This window comes from Canis lupus, chromosome X (assembly GCF_048164855.1).
Source record: "Canis lupus baileyi chromosome X, mCanLup2.hap1, whole genome shotgun sequence".
NCBI lineage: Eukaryota > Metazoa > Chordata > Mammalia > Carnivora > Canidae > Canis > Canis lupus.
The window spans coordinates 57,199,050-57,221,037 of record NC_132876.1 but is presented as its reverse complement, the minus strand read 5'-3'; the positions used below and the strand labels follow the sequence as shown (position 1 = coordinate 57,221,037).

General features: G+C 35.6%; 1 protein-coding gene and 1 pseudogene across 2 annotated transcripts in view; one reads left to right on the top strand and one right to left on the bottom strand.

The window, feature by feature from the left end:
• LOC140628023 (protein C-ets-1 pseudogene) overlaps positions 1–5,814 on the bottom strand; it is a 72,737-nt pseudogene extending 66,923 nt beyond the window's left edge.
• Positions 1–21,988, top strand: part of LOC140628026 (dachshund homolog 2-like) — a 536,985-nt gene that overhangs the window by 249,942 nt on the left and 265,055 nt on the right. The gene's annotated exons all lie outside the window — the stretch shown is intronic.

Genomic DNA, 21,988 nt, shown 5'->3' with positions numbered 1-21,988 from the left:
TTAATTTTGCCTAGATCCTACCTATCCTATATGGAGATTTTTTTTTTCTTTTTTCCTCTTTTACCTTTTATAAATTTATTTTTTATTGGTGTTCAATTTGTCAACATACAGAATAACACCCAGTGCTCATCCCGTCAAGTGCCCACCTCAGTGCCCATCACCCAGTCTCCCCCACTCCCCGCCCACCTCCCCTTCCACCACCTTTAGTTCGTTTCCCAGAGTTAGGAGTCTTTCATGTTCTGTCTCCCTTTCTGATATTTTCCACTTATTTTTTCTCTTTTCCCCTTTATTCCCTTTCACTATTTTTTATATTCCCCAAATGAATGAGACCATATAATGTTTGTCCTTCTCCGATTGACTTATTTCACTCAGCATAATACCCTCCAGTTCCATCCACGTTGAAGCAAATGGTGGGTATTTGTCGTTTCTAATGGCTGAGTAATATTCTATATGGAGATTTAATTAGGTTATCTAACTTTTTCAATAAGCACTAAATAAATCACTTAAAACACAAGATATCACAAAGCTTTTAAGCTAGTTTTATAAATCAGAGCATTTTCAGAACAGCACATTAAGTAGCTGACAAGACTAGTCTATTGAGAAATCATTACTTTAAGAAAATAAATATCATGGCTGATGAGTATTTATTAAAAAAAATAAAATAGGAGTGTCTGAGTGGCTCAGTTGGTTAAGTGTCTGCCTTCAGCTCAGGTCTTGATCTCAGGGTCCTGTGATTGTGCCCCGCATTGGGCTCCCTGCTCAGTGGGGAGTCTGCTTCTTCCTCTGCCCCTCCCCCTGTCCATGAACTCAAGTGCATGTACCCTCTCTCTCTCTCTCTCTCCAAATAAATAAATAAAATCTTTTTAAAAAACAAAACAAAACAAAACAAAACAGAAATGGAGGAAATATAAGCATTGTTGTATTGCCTTTATCATTTGTATTTCTAAAAAGTGCTCTTTATATTTGAGATGTTAATGGATTTTTTAAAAGATTTTATTTATTTATTCATAAGAAACACACACACAGAGAGAGAGAGAGAGAGAGAGAGAGAGAGAGGCAGAGACACAGGCAGAGGGAGAAGCAGGTTCCATGCAGGGAGCCTGATGTGGGACTCGATCCTGGGTCTCCAGGATCACACCCTGGGCTGAAGGTGGCACTAAACCGCTGAGCCACCTGGGCTGCCCTGGATCTTTATTTATAAAATAATTTTCAGTTGTTCTATGTAATATTCGTTTTTTTTTTTTTAACAGAGCACTACACTTTTGTTAGCCTAAACAAAGCCTTGGCAAACAACCTGTATCTTTTATCTACAAAACATCAAAATAATGGACATTTTCATCTTTACCTCTGTCTCCAAAATACCCATGTGTTTTGCCATGGATGGTATAGATAATAATACTATAATATAGTATGGTAAATACTCCTTTTTGCTATTGTTGACAGCCCAGCGTGAACCTTGAGCAAATCATTTACATGAAGTTTCCTTGGGATTACCTACATTCTTGTCCACTCTGACCTTGTAATTTTGCTCACTCTTGGAAATGTAATGCAGAGTGACTAAGATAATGTTGTTTACACAGACTTTAAGTGGATTGACATTATAGTCAAGCAAGTGTCACATCACCCAAAGTGAAGGAAGACTTAATTACCATAATCCTGTGAATACTAAAATTCCTTGGCCATGTGTGGAATAATAATGTGTAATGTTCTGCATGTTACATTTAATAACGTGAAGGCACAAATACATTAGGTCTCAGGCTGTGTGTTTCTTTAATATAAATGAAAGGAAAGTGGAATTATAGAAGGAAAATGGGCTTTGTAGTAGGATACTTGTCTGAATGTTCAGGTGAAGTCTACTTTTTTTTTTTTAACTTGGAAGAGTTGCCTAGTGATGGGAAAATGAAGGGACTGCTAAAATATCCATAAATCTAGGCACCAGTGGGTAGGGTGACAGACCATGAATTTCTCTGGAGGGTACAGGGTAGATTTAACTAAATGACTGAGACAGGATAAAGAGGAAAGGCTGATAACCACCTATTATTATGCAACGGGGAACATATCATTATTTTACAAAGATACTGGTGACATTTTCTAAAATTGTATAGCGTTAATCTTAAATTTGTCAGTGTAACTAACTAGTTGCTAAAACAGAGTTGATTCTAAGAACCAGTATGAATGCATTTAAAAAAGCAATGCATTATTCCTAAATTGGTAGGGTTTGTAATACATCTTGATGAATGCTACTAAATGATGTTAAGAAATGGGACTATTACGCCAAAATGGCCATTCTTTGGTTTGTAGTCCTTGAAGGAATTATGTCCCATGGCAAGTCCTGCAGATAGATACATATGAAGTGCCCTGAAGACTAGTCCTGCTGAGTGTTTTTGATAACACTAAGTTTTCAATACAAAGAATACATTTGCTGAAAGAGTTTTTGGCTCAGCATATTAGGACTCCAAAGATCTGTTTGTTACTTTAAATTATCATCCAGAATTTGTTTTTTAACTAATACAAATGTTCAAAAGGGGGCAAGTATAAAATGATTTAGCCATAAAACATTGTTTTTAAATAAATCCATTAGAAAATTGAGATGTAAAAAATATGTAACTCAATCAATTGGTTTGTGTAAATGACATATTATTCATAATCCACAATACAAAATGCTAGATCATCTGATATATAGTGTTTCAGATTTTTAAAAAATATGTAAAAGCTGTTAAAAAAATAAAATACTGAAGGCTGTTAATAACAGCAGCTATGCTTTAATTTGTTGCATGTAGGAGAATTTAAGGCATTTTGAACTGATATGTCATTATAAAATATTCTCCCTACAAACTATTTTTATTTAAATATTAAAATATAATTATTATTTGATTTGTATTTGATGAAAATCAAATGATTTGGACATTTTCATTTAATTAATTAATTAAGAAGATTTTGTTTACTTATTCTAGAGAGAGAGAGAGGGAGAAAGTGGGAGAGCAGGGGGAGGAAGAGAGGGAGAGGAACAAGCTGACTCCATACTGAGCTCAGAGCACGACACAGGGCTCTATCTCAGGACCCTGAGATCATGTCCTGAGCTGAAACCAAGAGTTGAATGCTTAACTGACTGAGCCATGCAGGCACCCCAGACATTTTCATGTTTAATGGCTAGTAATAGCCAAATAATATATTACTGTAATACATTTGGTTGGCAGATATGTATAGTTATGTTGCTTTAAAATGAAATTAGCCTAAATAACAAAAATAGTGATTTTATATTCTTTATGCTGTAAGGGTTTTACAAATACTCCTTAAATCACATATTGATATATCTAACATATTAAGAATAAAGTGGTTTTTATTTTTTTGATCATGATTTACATTTGGTAGTAAAGCACCTACTGAACATTACATGAAAGGATTTGGGACATTAAATGAGGCAGCCCATTTAAAAATAGTGTATACATATTTTACTTTTGGTTGTAATAAAAACATATTGTGTTTTCCTTAGTTTGTATTTGTCCAGTTCTCCAGCTTCAAAAAATCACTGCTTTGTTTTTCAGAACTAAGTTAAACTCCAATTTAGGGGCTCCTAATTTCAAGAAACAATTTATAAAATATCATAAACATTCTTTCAAACTTTGTCAGTCTGTCAGGCAGAAACATACAGTTGAAGTGCCTATATATATGCAAAAAATTGTGATGCAGCCTTTGTTTTGCTGAGCATGTGCTCACAGCCAATGACTGGCTGCATTCAGATTAGTTTTCATTACTTCAAGCTGACCAGATTTTTTTAAATAAGGGCACTGGAGCTTTCACCTCAACACTATGGTGATGTGAAATTCCTGCTGCAGAGTCCCTGAGCTGGTGCTAGAAGAGAAGCACCTGTGAGCACAGGCTGTCAGAAGGCCTTTGGAGCCCTAGAGTTTGAGGATACAGCTGCTGGGTTTATGAGCAATTGGAAGTGTTTTGTCACTCCTTTTGCAACCACAGGAGACCACCTAATAACTTTTTACTTTCTTTGGGTGTATAATTTGTATTGATTAGTAGTAGTTATTGGGTAGAGCTGTGATGAGGGTGGCAAGGCAGGCCCTATTAAGAAATATATTTTGGTGAAGATAGTACTGCCCAGATAGTAACAGGAACAGGGATCTCACATCATTCATTTTGCCTAATCCCTCACAAAACAATGCATTTTTTAGGTATTCCTGGAAGTAAACTTTTTAGGTATCAGCTTCTCTTTTCAGAGAATCAATTGGAGCATGAATATTATATTTGATTTTGAAAAATTGTCAGCCTTTCTAGAAATGCTAAGTGATTATTTGAAGTTTAGAAAGAATTTATTTAGCTCTGGAAATTGTAAAAATATTTAAATCAAATTCTAGGTTTGTGAATTAGTGAGAATATAGATTACTTTAGAGGTCTTTCTTATGATGATACATATAGCAAAGCTTTGTCATGAAATTCATGGGTGCTAGAAGATAGAAGTGTTTTACTTTTAAACAAACTATATAGGATATTGGTATCCTAAATTTTCACAGGTATTGGTCAGAAGTAGAAATTCTCCAAAGACACTTTAACTATTTGTAGCATTGCTCTTATTTACATTCCGAGGTGGTTAGACATTCTCTCCTTCACCATGTCTCCTTCCCTCTCAGAAGGTGAAACATAAATTTTAATTTACGGCTTGTTTAATATATGTGTTTGAGTGGAGAATAGGGTACTTAATATTAGATTATATAGCACTATGGGGGTGCCTGGACGGCTCATTTGGTTAAGCATCTGACACTTGATTTTGTCTCAAGTCATGATCTCAGGGTTGATTGTGAGATTAAGCCTTGTCTGGGGCTCTGTGCTGAGTGTGGAACTTGCTTGGGATTTTTTCTTTCCCTCTATCTCTGCCCCTTGCCCACCACTCATGCATGCACCTGTGCACTCTTTCTCTCTCAAAAGAAGATTATATAGTACTACTATAACTGTATTGCCTGAAGGGTAATATTTTTAATATTACTTTTAATATTTAAAAAAATATTTTAAATATTTTTCCTGAACCTACTACTTTTTTTTAAAAGTGAAATTTATTATTCAGAGTATCAACTGGTACCTTCATAAAATTATTTATTACAGGTTTTAACCAAATATATTAGCTCTTCATTTAATTGAAATGAATAGATTTTGGGACAAGACACTCTTTCATGTATTCTTAAAAATTTTGCAACTTTCTTACTTAAAATATAACCACCTTCTTTAAAATATGCATTTACAGGAAGGAGTTTTAAGCAAATATTTCAACTTTAATTCAGAAATTACATTTAGAAATCTTTCTTTGCTCTTTGAAAATCCATTGAGTTTACTGAACTTGTAGTAGCAAAGTTAAGTTACAGCAACTGCAAAAATAATTAATGAAATTAAGTTGAAAATTTCATAAACAAGTGAAGTTATTATTCATTCTGTACCACACTAGAAATGTGGACATGTTAAATGATAAATTGGGCATGAACTGCTTTAATCTGTAAGCTGAACATGTTAGCAAATGACTTGCGTTTGTAATTAGTATTTATGGCCACAGGAGAGTGCCTCTTTTAAATCAGTGACAGGAAGTTGATCAGTTTACGTTGTCATAGCAACCAAAGAATTGCACTGCTTCTGTTGGATTTAGTCTATTATGCTATGTATCCATGTTTAGAAATATATTTATGAGCTTTAAGGAAAACAACTCAAGAATTCAAAAGATGTTGGTATGCCAAAATGCCAAACTCACAAAGTCCAAAAAAAAAATGCTTGAACACTTCATAACAAGCTTAAGTGCTCTATGGTTGTCATAAAATTTCTTTTACAAAGCAAATGATGTCTGGAAAAACATTTCAAACTAGATCAGAATGCAAATCCTTTTATGACAGTATGTGGCTGTCACATTCATAATAACAGACAATAATTGATGATTTATGAGATGACACCATGGCAACAAAGTCTTTCATCATTGGCACCCCTTGGTTACTTTTATATTAGGAGCTTGTGGGTGCCTATGAAAAGTTTCCAATATGACATACAAGAAAGTCTACTCATACCATAATCCATTAGATCTTATTTGATGCAGGGTAAAAGCACTGTAGTGGTTTTCAAATCATCTGGCAAAATGAAACCTGGCAAAATCTTTGGTAAAAAACCTGTGTTAAACTAGTAAATATGTTCAATAGCTGAAAATGGACAGATTTGTTTCTGTCACTTAAGCTTTCAAAGAAAATTGGTAATGGTTCTTTTGAGTGCAAGCTGTTAGGTTCTTTAAAATTATAGTTTCTGATAATACCGTTATATAGAAAGGTGGTAGAAGGAGAAAGGGAGTGTAGTGTACATTGACTAGCTTTAACCTCAGAAGAAAGATGATTTTTAAAACTTGATTTTAATGTTGAGGTCTTTATAAAGGTGGAATAAACATGTAATTGGATATTATAGAATGACTTTCATGTGTCTTGTAGGCTGAGGAGTAAGTAACATGTTAGTATTACTTATAGGAGATCATCTATCACTTTTTCTGTTGTAGATTAAAATATTGGAAATACAAAGAACTTCCTGCCTTGGTTTTATTGTTAATTTATAAAAAGGAAAAAATTTTATATTTGGACTCTAGAAAGTATACTGGATTATTCAACCCTCTACTTGATTTATAAAAAAAAGGTTAAATCAGATGATCAGTTTGAGGTCCTTTCTGGTGAAATTGGTCCATGAATTATAAGAAGTTGTAGAAATATCAAAAATTGGATGTACTGAGTATAAAACACTGAAAGTATCCAACTTAACTGACATGAATATAACATAAGCTTGAACATCAAAATTAACCTAGCTTTTATATATGAGGTTTTTTAAAAATATGGATGTAAGGAATTTTCCAGCACTTATTTCTTATCAAACTTTAGTCTTTTGAGGATAAAAGTCCATAATATTCATTTGCAGGATAAGCCAATTGTATAAAGAAGGATTTCTGGTATTTATGCAGTAATAATTTTTATTGATACATTTTCTATAAGGCAGTTGAATGGATATAAAACCCTTAATTAACTCTGACTATGCTCAGAGATTATAATTTTGATCTCAAGTAAAAGTTAAGAAAATAGAGTCTACCATTCAATGTCATAATGATTTATCTTAGTTAATATAAAAAACTAGCTAATAATTTTGATTCTGAATCTTCTTCTAGATGATAGAGAAATCACATAGGAGAATATTATATTTATTTATTTACTTATTTACTTATTTATTTATAGAACAGAATTCTTGATATAATGACACCTGCTTTTGGTTCAAGATTTTGCTCAATGATCTGGAATATATATAAAATGGAGAACACATTGTCTTTAATTTCTAGGAGCTTGTGATTCAGTTGACTGAAAACTAATTATGAATCAACTGAGAATAAACCCAAAGTACTAAACTAAGAAAGTGTGTAAGTGATCAATCACTAACTCCTGAAACCAATACTACACTATATCTTAACTAACTTAAATTTAAATAAAAACTTGAGAGAAAAGAAAAAAAGTGTGATTTAGTATTATATATAGACTTCAGGGATCAAAATTAAAGCTATTTATGATAAGGTAAAAATTTTGAAATGACTTCATAGAGGACAAGTCAGGAGGTAAGAATATTCCAACTCAAACCTTAAATGAATTTGCAAATTTGAATTGTCAAAAACATGTTATTCTCGGGTTTGAAAGCCTACATGACAAAGACACACAGATATAAATAACTACAGCATATGTAGAGCTCTGTCCCACTTACACTGCAGTGATAATACTGGAAATAATAACACTTAGGTATTGAATAGTCACCTTATTTTTATCTCTCTCTCCATTCTTAAGTGATCATGAGAATTGATTCCTTCTCTACACTGTGGCACACCACTACTCCTCTTGATCTTAGAATAAAATCCAAATATCCTAAATATGACTCTCAAGGCTTTATATCAGTGATTCTCAACTGGAGAGGATTTTGCTCCCATAGGACATTTAACAATGTTTGAACACATTTTCAGTTGTTATACTGTGGGGGTCGTGGTGGCAGTACTATTGGCATCTAGTGGGTAGTAGTCAGGAATGCTGCTAAATCCTATAATGCACAGGGAAATTCCCCCAATACAAGGAATTACCCAGCCTAGGACATCAATAGTGTTGAGGTTGAGAAATGAGACATGCTACCCCTGCCCCTATGATCTAACCCCTGCATACTTTTTAATCTTATCTCTGCTACTTGTTCCCTTACTATCAATTCAATCACTTTGGTCCCCTTGAACATTCTATTTTCTTTCTCACTTTCAGATTTTCATAAATGCTATTCTTTCTACCTGGAACACACCCTGTTACCCTTTTCCCCATACCTCTGACCTTCATTCTATTACACCTCCTTACTCTTCTATATATGCCTATCACCTAGACTCCTTGAGTATAGGAAGCATGTTTTATTTATCTTTGTATCCTTATTGCTCAGCATGTTATTGGAGATGCAATAAATGCTTGTTGAAGAAGTACATAGACTGCAGGAGGGTTTGGATATTAAGGTAAAAAAGATGGTAAGGATCTCAGTGATTATTATGGGTATGGGAATGAAGAGGAAGAAGTATATTTGAGGGTGACTGCAAAGGAAAAATTCGCATGGATAGGTAAATTATTTCATGTGGATTGTGACAGAAGATGATTTTTTACAAACCATGTAGACTGAGGGAATAGGGACAGAAATGACATAGGAAGAAAGCTTAATCTCAACTCAGAACATAAGAACCTATTTCCATTGACTTAGTAATGCCTATTAGCATCTGGAAATAGACTTCAGTCTGGCTGAATTAATTAGTTCTGTGATCATTTAACCTCAGTTTATCTGTAAAATGGAGAAAGGAGGAGTACTTACCTGAATGAGTGGTGGTGAGGATTAAATTAGTTAATGCATGATAAACATCCCAATGTTCAACATATAGTTAACACTTAATAAATTCAGCTATTATTATTATTATTATTATTATTATTATTTCCATTGCTTTGAGTCTCCTTTCTGTACCTGACCTCTGCCTTTTGAAATGAAAGCATATATCTACTATGTTTTCCATGAAGCCTTTTATGATGATTTCAGGGAAAGACAATCACCTTCCTCCTATAAACTCCAATACCATTTTAGTTTAGTCACTTTTTTTGCCATTTCTTGCACACTGCCCAGTTGTATAACAGTATATGTATTTACATTGTAAGTTCCTTGAGAGTAGATATGTGACTTACTTACTCTTCCTTAACATAAAGAAAATGCTAAATAAATATTAGGTTATGATAATTAGTTGTTATTTTTATTTTTTATTTTTGTATATTTTTTTATTGGAATTCGATTAGGCAACCTATAGGATAACACCCAGTGCTCATCCAGACAAGTGCTCCCCCAGTGCCCGTCACTCAGTCACCCCCATCCCTCCACCCACTTCCCATTCCACTACCCCTTGTTCGTTTCCCAGAGTTAGGAATCTCTCAGGTTCTGTCACCCTGTCTAATTTTTCCCACTCATTTTCTCTCCTTTCCCCTATAATTCCATTCACTATGTTTTATATTCCCCTTTTGAGTGAAACCATATAATGATTTTACTTCTCGGATTGACTTACTTCACTCAGCAGAATACCCTCCAGTTCCATTCACATTGAAGCAAATGGTGGGTATTTGTCATTTCTAATGGCTGAGTAATATTCCATTCTATACATATACCACATCTTATGCATCCATTCATCTTTTGATGCAGACACCTAGGCTCCTTCCACAGTTAGGCTATTGTGGATATTGCTGCTATAAACATTGGGGTGCAGGTGTCTCAGCTTTTCACTACATCTATATCTTTGGGGTAAATCCTCAGTAGTGCAACTGCTGGGTTGTAGGGTAGATCTATTTTTAACTCTTTGAGGAACCTCCATACAGTTTTCCAGAGTCCCTGTACCAGTTTGATTCCCACCAACAGTGCAAGAGGGTTCCCTTTCTCCACATCCTCTCCAACATTGTTGTTTCCTGTCTTCTTAATTATGGCCATTCTCTGTGGTGTGAGGTGGTATCTCATTGTGGTTTTGATTTGTATTTCCCTGATGGCCAGTGATGCAGAGCATTTTCTCAAGTGGTTATTGGCCATGTGTATGTCTTCTTTGGTGAAATTTCTGTTCATGTGTTTTGCCCATTTCATGATTGGATTGTTTGTTTCTTGGGTGTTGAGTGTAATAAGTTCTTTATAGATCTTGGAGACTAGCCCTTTATCTGATATGTCATTTGTAAATATCTTCTCCCATTATGTAGGTTGTCTTTTAGTTTGTTGACTGTTTCTTTTGCTGTGCAGGAGCTTTTTATCTTGATGAAGTCCCAATGGTTCATTTTTGCTTTTTTTCCCCTTGCCTTCATAGATGTATCTTGCAAGAAGTTGCTATGGCCAAGTTCAAAAAGGGTGTTGCCTGTGTCTCCTCTAGGATTTTGATGGATTCTTGCCTCATATTTAGATCTTTCATCCATTTTGAGTTTATCTTTGTGTGCGGTGAGAGACAATGGTCCAGATTCATTCTTCTGCACATGGCTGTCCAATTTCCTAGCACCATTTATTGAAGAGACTGTCTTTCTTCCAATGCATAGTTTTTCCTCCTTTATCGAATATTAGTTGGCCATAAAGTTCAGGGTCCACTTCTGGGTTCTCTATTCTGTTCCATTGATCTATGTGTCATTTTTGTGCCAGTACTACACTGTCTTGATGACCACAGCTTTGTAGTACAACCTGAAATCTGGCATTGTGATGCCCCCAGATATGGTTTTCTTTTTTAAAACTCCCCTGGTTATTCGGGGTCTTTTCTGATTCCACACAAATCTTAAAATAATTTGTTCTAACTGTCTGAAGAAAGGGGATTGCATTAAATGTGTAAATTGCCCTGGATAGCATTGACATTTTCACAATATTAATTCTGCCAATCCATGAGCATGGAATATTTTTCCATCTCTTTGTGTCTTCCTCAATTTCTTTCAGAAGAGTTCCATAGTTTTTAGGGTATAGATCCTTTACCTCTTTGGTTAGGTTTATTCCTAGGTATCTTATGCTTTTGGGTGCAATTGTAAATGGGATTGACTCCTTAATTTCTCTTTCTTCAGTCTCATTGTTAGTGTATAGAAATGCCATTGATTTCTGGGCATTGATTTTGTATCCTGCCACGCTGCGAAATTGCTGTATGAGTTCTAGCAATCTTGGGGCGGAGGCTTTTGGGTTTTCTATGTAGAGTATCATGTCATTGGCGAAGAGGGAGAGTTTGCCTTCTTCTTTGCCAATTTGAATGCCTTTAATGTCTTTTTGTTGTCTGATTGATGAGGCTAGGATTTCTAGTACTATGTTGAATAGCAGTGGTGAGAGTGGACATCCCTGTCTTGTTCCTGATCTTTGGGGAAAGGCTCCCAGTGCTTCCCCATTGAGAATGATATTTGCTGTGGGCTTTTCGTAGATGGCTTTTAAGATGTTGGGGAATGTTCCCTCTATCCCTACACTCTGAAGAGTTTTGATCAGGAATGGATGCTGTATTTTGTCAAATGCTTTCTCTGCATCTAATGAGAGGATCATATAGTTCTTGGTTTTTCTCTTGCTGATATGATGAATCACATTGATTGTTTTACGAGTGTTGAACCAGCCTTGTGTCCCAGGGATAAATCCTACTTGGTCATGGTGAATAATTTTCTTTTTTTTTAAATTTATTTATTTGAGAGAGAGTGATAGAGGCAAGTGAGAATTGGGGGGAGGAGCCCAGAGACAGAAAGAATCTTAAGCAGACTCTCCACTGAGCACAGAGGTTCGTGTGGGGCTGTATCCCATCACCCATGAGATCATGACTTGAGCTAATACCAAGAGTGAGAAGTTTAATTGACTGAGCCACCCAGGATCCCCGAGGGGTGACTTTTCTTGTTATTATAACATAAAATCTATAAATTTCAATCCTTTGTTTGAGATTACCAATCTGACATGATCAGTACAGATGAGAGTTTTGAGGCAGGAGAGATAATTATGCCCAATAATCCTTTGTAACTTGATGGATAAGAAAATGGCATTGAGCTTTTGTTGAATGTTGAATTATATTCAATTGATAATGAATGGGTAAGAGTTTTTTCCTGGCTGACCCTTTCATTTTTAGCAGGATGGTCCTTAACCTCCACGTGTTTGAAGTCCTTCCAAACGTCTTGTTGTGATTTAGTTCTAATTTCAAGGCATTATGGTCTGAGAATATGCAGGGGACGATTGCAATCTTTTGGTATCGGTTCAGACCCAATTTGTGACCCAGTATGTGGTCTATTCTGGAGAAAGTTCCATGTACACTTGAAAAGAATGTGTATTCAGTTGAGTTTGGATGTAATGTTCTGTAGATATCTGTGAAATCCATCTGGTCCAGTGTATCTATTAAAGCTCTCGTTTCTTTGCAGATGTTGTGTTTAGAAAACCTATCGAGTGTAGAAAGCGCTAGATTGAAGTCACCAAGTATAAGTGTATTATTATCTAAGTATATCTTAACTTTGGTTATTAATTGATTGGTATATTTGGCAGCTCCCACATTCGGGGCATATATATTGAGGATTGTTAAGTCCTCTCGTTGGATAGATCCTTGAAGTATGATATAGTGTCCCTCTTCAGCTCTCACTACAGTCTTCAGGGTAAATTTTAGTTTATCTGATATAAGGATGGCTACCCCTGCTTTCTTTTGAGGACCATTTGAATGGTAAATGGTTCTCCAACCTTTTATTTTCAGGCTGTAGGTGTCCTTCTGTCTAAAATGAGTCTCTTGTAGACAGCAAATAGATGGGTCCTGCTTTTTTATCCAGTCTGAAACCCTGCATCTTTTGATGGGGTCATTAAGCCGGTTCACAGTCAGAGTTACTATTGAAAGATATGAATTTAGTGTCATCATGGTATCTATTCAGTCCTTGCTTTTGTGGATTGTTCCACTGAACTTCTTCTTAAAGGGGAATTTTAAGAGTCCCCCTTAAAATTTCTTGCAGAGCTGCTTTGGAGGTCACATATTCTTTCAGTTCTTGCCTGTGTTGGAAGCTCTTTATCTCCCCTTCCATTTTGAATGAGAGCCTTCCTGGATAAAGTATTCTTGGTTGCATGTTCTTCTCATTTAGGACCCTGAATATATCCTGCCAGCCCTTTCTGGCCTGCCAGGTCTCTGTGGAGAGGTCTGCTGTTACCCTAATACTCCTGCCCATAAAATCAGGGATTTCTTGTCTCTTGCTGCTTTAAGGATCTTCTCTTGATCTTTGGAATTTGCAAGCTTCACTATTAAATGTCAAGGTGTTGAACGGTTTTTATTGATTTTAGTGGGGGATCTCTCTATTTCCTGGATCTGAATGCCTGTTTCCCTTCCCAGATTAGGAAAGTTTTCAGCTATGATTTGTTCAAATACATATTCTGGTCCTTTGTCCCTTTCGGCACCCTCGGGAACCCCAATTAAACGTAGGTTTTTCTTCCTCAGGCTGTTGTTTATTTCCCTTAATCTATTTTCATGGTCTTTTAATTGTCTGTCTCTTTTTTCCTCAGTTTCCCTCTTTGCCATCAACTTGTCTTCTATGTCACTCACTCGTTCTTCCACCTCGTTAAGCCTCATCATTAGGACTTCTAGTTTGGATTGCATCTCATTCAATTGATTTTTAATTTCTGCCTGATTAGATGTAAATTCTGCAGTCATGAAGTCTCTTGAGTCCTTTATGCTTTTTTCTAGAGCCATCAGTAGCTTTATAATAGTGCTTCTGAATTGGCTTTCTGACATTGAATTGTAATCCAGATTTTGTAACTCTGCAGGAGAGTCTACTGTTTCTGATTCTTTCTTTTGAGGTGAGGTTTTCCTTCTAGTCATTTTGCTCAGTGCAGAGTGGCCAAAAACAAGTTGTATTGGGAATACAAGAAAAAGAGAGTAAAAGAAGGAAAGAAAAGAGAAAAAGAGAAAAAGAAGAAAAAGAAGAAAAAGAGAAAGAAAAAGAAAGAAAGAAAAAAAAGGTGGGGGAAGCAAACAGAAATCAAAAAGCAAAAAAAAAAAAAAATCAAACACAAACAAAAAACAAAACAAAAACAAAAACAAAAAAAACACGGGGGAGTATCTTCTGATTCTGTATACTTTAAGTCCCTTGACTTCCCCCTGGAACTTGTCCGTGTAGCTGGTCTTCCCGGGGAGGGGCCTGTTGTGCTGATTTTCAGGTGTTAGCACTTGGGGCCCCTGGAGGAACAACCACAGTGGCCGCGGCCAGCTCTGGAGCCCTGGATTCAGCTCCCGCAGGAACTCCGTCTGCAGGGCCTGGAGGCTCCGGGGCGGGGCCGCTGATGTGCTCAGCTGGGGCAGGAGCGTCCTTGCTGTCCTGGGCCCTCCCGGCCTCTGCCTGTCCCGCGGGGAGGCCGGATCCTGGGCTGTGTCCCCCGCGCCCTGTGCTCCGGGGCCTGCGCTGTTGGATTCGCACTCTCCGCGGCACAGCCCTCTCTGCGGAGCCGCCGCCCAGGCTCCTCTGAGCTGCTCCCAGGTCAATGAGTGCGCGCGCTGCAGCCATTCAGGGAGCTCGGTGCACTCTCACCCGTATGCAGGTGTCTGTTAGTGTCCCAGGGAGCCTGAGGGCATCCCCGCCCTCCTGGGGTCCTGCTCTAACTCCCTGCCAGCGCCTTTCCGCCCGGGAAGATTGGTGAAGCTCCTGCTTCTCCGGGACGGGGCTCTCCTCTCCTGGGGGCGCTCGCCCCGGCCTTAGCCCGGCTCCTCACGGGGCCCCTCCCCCTTGGAGGCCTTTTTTTTCTTTTTTCCCCATCTTCCTACCTTGATAGAAGCGTGAACTGTTTTCACTGTAGCATTCCAGCTGTTCTCTCTTTAAATCTCAGGTGGAATTCGTAGATTTTCAGGATGATTTGAAGCTTATCTGGGTAATTTGGTGGGGACAGGTGATTTGGGGACCCTGCTCTTCCGCCATCTTGCCCCTCATCCACCTATTTACACAGTTCTTGATTACTAGTTGAGCAATTGACAATGATGCTTCTTTAACTTGCATTTTTATTTTATACACTTTCCTGATACTCCCAATCCATTTATTTCTCAGGCCATGCACGTGAAAAGTCAATAATAGATATTATTTTTCTCTTTTTTTCAGATGAGGAAACAAATTCTCTAAGAGTATCATTCTTATATAGACATATTTTACACTAAAATTAGCATATTAAATCATTTCACTGAGATTGTGATAGATGCTTCAATTAAAAATTAGTTATGATAACCTCACAAGTGAACCAGCTCCATTTGTGTGAGAATCTTGAAACTTGCTAAATAGTGTAATTGAAGTGGAAGAGAAAGAATATATCTGATAGGAGCTCTCCCGGGATGTGCACTTTCTAGCTATTCCTAATAAGATCTGGACACAAGACACCCTTTGAACTGCAATTAGTCACATACACCATGTATCTTTTGTTTTCCTCGCTGTAGTGTAAACTTCTGATGGACAAGCCTCAAAAAACTTGTTCTGATACCTAAGATCCAATATTGTGCATATTATTAGATGCCTAATAAATAACCAAAATAATAAATGAATCATTAAAATAAATGTGAATTGAGCAAAAGAAATGGTTGAACTAAGCCAGAAGGTGATATTAAATTAAGTAGAAATAAATAATAAGTCTTTACAGGTCCTTCCAGAGCCTACCTTCATTTTTTCTTCCAAGATGCTCCAGGGGAGTTGTTTAATTTTGGGGATTAGTAAGGGAGAGGAATATTTGGCTAATTACCTATTGAATAGAGGGAACTGAAAATCATTTTTCCTTGCTGGGGATTCATTAAGTTATTCATATATGGTTGAATAGTTTTTGATTATTTTTACAGAGTATTATATATTTTATCATCCATCTCAGGTTATATGGTTATAATGTGATGTAGCTGATTAAAAATCTATTCATAATTACATGACCACTGATACTGAAGCACTTAGAGTAGTAACTGGACAAAGTGGCACTTCATTTGGCTATGTTAAGAGTAATATAGAAAATATAGGAAAAGGAGTAAAATGATATTTTTCATATAGGTGATCTAAAGCTTGTTTCAATGTGACAAAAACCATCTGTCCAAACAAAAAACTGAACAAAAACAACTGAAAACTTGCTCTGAAGTAAACAGGTAGTTCCCCAAAGGCATTCTTAGTATGTGGTCATTATTTAACCCCTGACTGATAATAAACAGTGCTGACAGAGTTTGTGGGGAGTTATGATATATGAATAGTGTCAATGCTGTAGGTTGATAACCTATAGCGTGACATTCTTATCTATAAACTTTGACAGATACATCACTTTGTTATTGTCACTTTATTAACTTGCTTCTTTGATAGCAAAAGATAATCTTCCCACTGTCTTGAACAGCAGTACTTTACTAAATGTAATATTTGGGAAGCTGTCAACGAATTTCAATTTTTAGTAAGGAACAATCCTTTATACTTGGATTCATATTAAATAGTGATTTCTCAATATGGGATGAAGTTGTTTGCATAGCAACAATAAACGGTTTTGTCACATTAAATTATTTATGCCAAATAATCATGATAGCCTCCTTTTAAAAATAATGCTTTGCTAGAAAATGTTGCTTTGGTTGCCTAAATTAGACATTGTTGCCTAATAAATTAATATTTTGGTCTTGTGAATTTTAATTGGAAAACAATAGCTGTTCCTAGTTGGAACTGACTACTTGTTTCCTAATAGTTTTATACTCTGTGGATATAGTGGGAATTACACAAGCCTCCAGGAAAATGTGGGAAACTAAATCAGTTTCATCCTATTGTGTCTGGGAATTAGAAAAATGATCTTCTAGTACAGTTTCCAAACAGTTAGGTTTTCTTGTTTGATGGATTTCCTCCTATTGACCTGATATCAGTCATTTGATATTAAATTAATTCCTGATATCAATTTGAAATATATTGCCTGAAATCCTAAACCAAATGAATTTGGAACTGGGATGCGAATCCTAATTATACTTCTTCACCTTTTCCTTTTGTGAAGAATATCTTAATTTACCCTACTTTCCCTGACAAAATCTTTACTATTCTGACCAACAGTGTTCTTGTTGTGTCCTGCTTCTGAGAACCTTTAATTGATAGTTCAGTCTGTCTTTCTGCCACACTTGCTGGGTCTATTTATATTAATCATACAGCTTATGGTTTAAGTGCTTAGGACATGAGAATAGTTTTATGAGCTATATAGTTTCAGTAAGTGTATCAAGTGTTAGTCTATAAGAAAACAATGTTCTCCTTCTTGTTTAGATTCATTGCCAATATGTATTGAGCACATGTGTCTTGTTAAATAGACTAGCATTGATGGAAAAGATGAAGCAAAGTAGATTGAGATTATCATAGAGGGGATTTTTATCTTATTTTTTTCAACTTGGAGCTCATTTATGGAGAAGCTGGTTAGAAATACTTAGTCAAGTTTATATAGTTTCCTCATTGTTCTCTCTGGTGTGCATGTGTCACTGGAAAACAGAACCCTATTGGAAGCAAATCAGTTTATAATTGTTTTTATTTGGTGTAATTCTAAATTATTTTTTCTTTGATTTTTCCTGTGATAAGAAAAAGCAAATTATGGTTTCCCATTGCATTTTTATTATATTTTAATAACATCATAATTTTAGACAATAGGCCATCATGAATTTTTTTTTTTTTTTTTAGTTCAGGGGATCATCCTGCTTTTGCGTTTGACTTTCTTAAATTCTTAAATTCCTTCGTCATTCACTGTATCCCCTCCCCTTCATTCCTGGCACTGACATTCAACTTTCTGTCATATGAAAATACTTTTAAGAAGATTTCCCTCAAATTTATAAAAAATAAGATGTCACCAGTCATTTGTACTTAGTACAAAACTTCATCTGGAGAAAATGTGTGGCTGCCATTGTACATTGGCTCTAGTTAGATTTTCTAGCAAGGAAAATTTACAGTATATTCTCTACCAGGTGGACATTTTGGCAGTTGATTAGAAGAGTTATCTGATGCACCGAGAAACTCTACCAAAATGTTTTGAATATAAGAGGATGCTATTACCTCTATAAACTACCAGGTTTCTGAGGAGAAGGAAGGAAATAAGCTCATTAGTTTTATTCCTCTTTTAAGATTCTCCATCTCTTTTTGCTTATATTCTTTGTAGTCAAACATGTTTGCTGGCCCTTATTGAGAAGCAAATGGACCAAAATAGGAGTATAACTGGGAAATAGAGAAAAATCAAGCAAAATGTGGGAGAGCAAAGGACATAGGTTTAAGAATTTATCAAGATTGTATGTACAGAAAACTTTTTTGTACCAGAAATGAAATTCCATAGAGAGATGAAGATAAATGTGTCTTTGAACTTATTTAAAAAAATGAGTGGTCAGTTTAAGTTCTTGAGATTGGGTAGATTGATTAGGTAGCGTGGGAGGACTATAGCTCAGACAATTGACTTTAATAGTGAATGGATTCAAGTCAATTATTCTATGATTTTAAGGCATCTTCATTTAAGGCATCTTCAAAGCCTTAATTGGATTTATTATATGCATATTTATTTATATTTCTTTATTCCTTTATATATTTATTATATATATCAAATATATATATATGTTTTATGTGTTTCTTGCTGCATGTGATATTTTTAAAAATAAAAGAGACTGAAGGGTGTGTGTGCATCTATTATAAATGAGCTTTATATTACTTGACAGAAACTTGACTCCCTTCAAATTGCATTTGTGGTTATAATAGTGGCAAAAATGCAGAAATAACTGTTTATTTGGAAGATGGGTATGACGAGCTCTATATTTACTTAATTGTTTAAGAGGGCAGCAATGCCATTGTGTAATGTGGAATGGGAATTTCACAAAAGCTTAGGTGTTGCGAATGGTCTCAGAAAATTATGTGAGATGGTAACATCACTAAGTACATAGTTGCTTTAGGTAATCTTCTGATTCTTGGATTGTGGGGAGCCAGCCATAAAAGCATACAGGCAATAATCAGCTTCAGAAGGTAGCATGGTCTGTACAAAGGGCACAGACTTTGACATCAAATAAATTGTGGTTCAAATCCCTGCACTATTTCTTCTAGCTATTGTGCCTTGGGGCAGGTTGTCTAAACTCTCTGAGCTCAGAGTCCTCAGCTGCAAAATGAAAATAGTATGTGTCTTGAAGGGTACTTGTGTGGAGATTAAATGGGACCTGACATATATCAGTGCTGAAATGGCATTCTCACTTGTACTGAGCATCCTTAGTTATATAGTTTTACCATTGGCTTCAGTTCCTGTTAGAGAACAAAACCAATTAAGGAATAAAGCAAAGTGGCTAGTCAATCATATTTATCTCAATGAGAGGAAGGCATACCAGTAATTGTATAGTACCTGTACTATACATACCTGTACCGTATGCTAGTTAAATAAGCAACTGCAATTTCTATGTCTATATTTTATTATGCTCTAGGTGTCTGAATAAGATATTTTTCCTTTGACCAGAAGTAAACATCACTGATGACTTTATTGTCTTGTCATGCATAAATGGGAAGCAGACTGTTAATAAATTTTTATTTTTGTATTAATCCCCCCCCCCACCCCTGGCAGCACCGGTGGCGCAGCGGTTTAGCGCCGCCTGCAGCCCGGGGTGTGATTCTGGAGACCGGAATTGAGTCCCAGTCGGGCTCCCTACATGGAGCCTGCTTCTCCCTCTCCCTGTGTCTCTGCCTCTTCTCTCTCTCTCTGTCTCTATGAATAAATAAATAAGTAAAAAAATCTATAAAATTTCTTTCTGTCAGATTACATATACCTATTTTAATAAAATTTTAAAAATATTTTATTTATTTTATTTATTTGAGAGAGAGTGTATGTGTGCATAAGCAGAGAGAGGAGCAGGGGGAGAGGGACAAGCAGGCCCCACACTGACCATGGAGCCCAACACAGAGCTCAATCCCACAACCCTGATATCATGAGCTAAGTCTAAATCAAGAGTCAGCTGCTTAACCGACTGAGCCACTCAGGTGCCCCAATTTTTGTGATAGACACAGACATGCACACTTTATTTTCCTTATGGAATTATAAATTAGCAACTTTAGAGAAAGCTTCCTTAAAATATTTCGTAGAGTTTTTGCCTTGCCTAATAAAATCACAAGTACTGTACATGTATTTTTGCCCAAGCATTTTCTTTTCATAATAGAACACATTTACATAAACAAAAAACAGAACTTGCCTTTTTCTAGCCACTTATTTTATGCTATAATTGCATTACAGAAAATTTGCCTTCTAACCCTCAATCGTATTCACATGTACTTAAAGTATATTGCTTAATATCAGAAGTTAATAATAATATTCCTCATTTACATTTATGTAAAATTGGAAGAACATAAGAAATTGTAAATGTTTAAAGTCATTTGCTTCATTAATAGAAGTCTTGAACCTATGAATTGTCTCTTATATTTCAATAATTTTGATCATATTTTATTGTTTTTAACCATAGAACATCTTGAACAGTTTTAAAGAAGTTCAATATATAAAAAAGAGGTTTAGTATATTGTATGCTGCCCTTAAGTTTTTTCCAAATGACTTATATAATGAATCAAACCCAAGGAAAAATATAAATAATTATAGATGATGTAGGAATTTTTAGGAACTGATGGTGGAAGCTAATTTTCATCCACTTATATAAGCATAAAATGTCTGTTTCTTTTCTAGACTCTCTTTCTCATAATTTATTATGTACCAAAGCACACAATACTTCATAATATACACTTGCACCCAGATTTCCAATGTAAGTAAATTGTAATATGTAATGAATATAATGTAATGAATATAAACTTTATGGCATCTCTTCGTAGAACTTGAGGATTATTAAGGAAATATTTCATTGTTATAAGCAGATGTTTTCATTCATGTATCCAGAAAGTATTTTTAGAGTGCTTACAGCAGTAGTTTACAATTATATAGTGCTTCATAATTTAGTAAGTAGTTTAACACGTGTTATCTCATGGATCTATTTTTCACATTTTTTTTATTGGAGTTCAATTTGCCAACATATAGCATAACACCCAGTGCTCATCCCGCCAAGTGCTCCCCTCAGTGCCCATCACCTAGTCACCCGAACCTCCCGCCCACTTCCCCTTCCACTACTCCTTGTTCATTTTCATGGATTTTTAAACCAGGCCCAGGAATTAGGTGGTGCTCAGTAGAGTCCTTTTAGAGTGACAGATCAAGGATGCCAGGGCTATCAATGGCTGAGGGAAGATTTAAAACATAGTATTGAGCATTACCTTGAAGGGTGATTGATTTGAATGGATGGAGATTAAGATTAAGGAAATTCTAGGTGGAGGGAATTGCACAAAAGTGAAGTGATAAGAAAGCATAGGATGTGTCTGAGAAATGAAGACCAATTCTGTTTGTTTAGAAAGAAAAACAGGTTAAAAGTTTTTGAGTCAGGACCTGGTAAAAGAATTTTATTTGCCTTGCTAACCTCTTTAAAGATAAATCCAAATTCCCAACACAGAAATTTATTATTTGAAAATGAGGGTTAAAAAAAATTTAAAAAAAAAGAAAATGAGGGTTAGTGGAAATTTTTTCATAGATATTAATTTATATAACTGATTTTAAAATTAATTTTTAAAAATATTTTGCAGTATGAATGTATTGGCATCACTTTCTTTTGTCAAATCAACTTATGTTATAAAAATAATTGTAGTTTTGGAATGCTACTTAGCTTTTAGCTGGAGGGGGAAAATTCTTAGACATGTGGAAGAATTGCTTATGCTTTGCTTATTCCAGCTGATTACATTGAAAACAAGACCCATTTAGTCATATAGGATAACATTTATAATAATTAAATTATTACACCATTGAGATTATAGCTATGTAAATAACTTAATAGTTTAATGGAAAACACAAAATGAAGTAAACCTCCTGGGGAAGGTTGAGGCAATGGGCCAGAATAAAGCTGAAAAAGTTATATTTATGCCAATAAAATGCATGTAGGAACTGAAATGGAAAT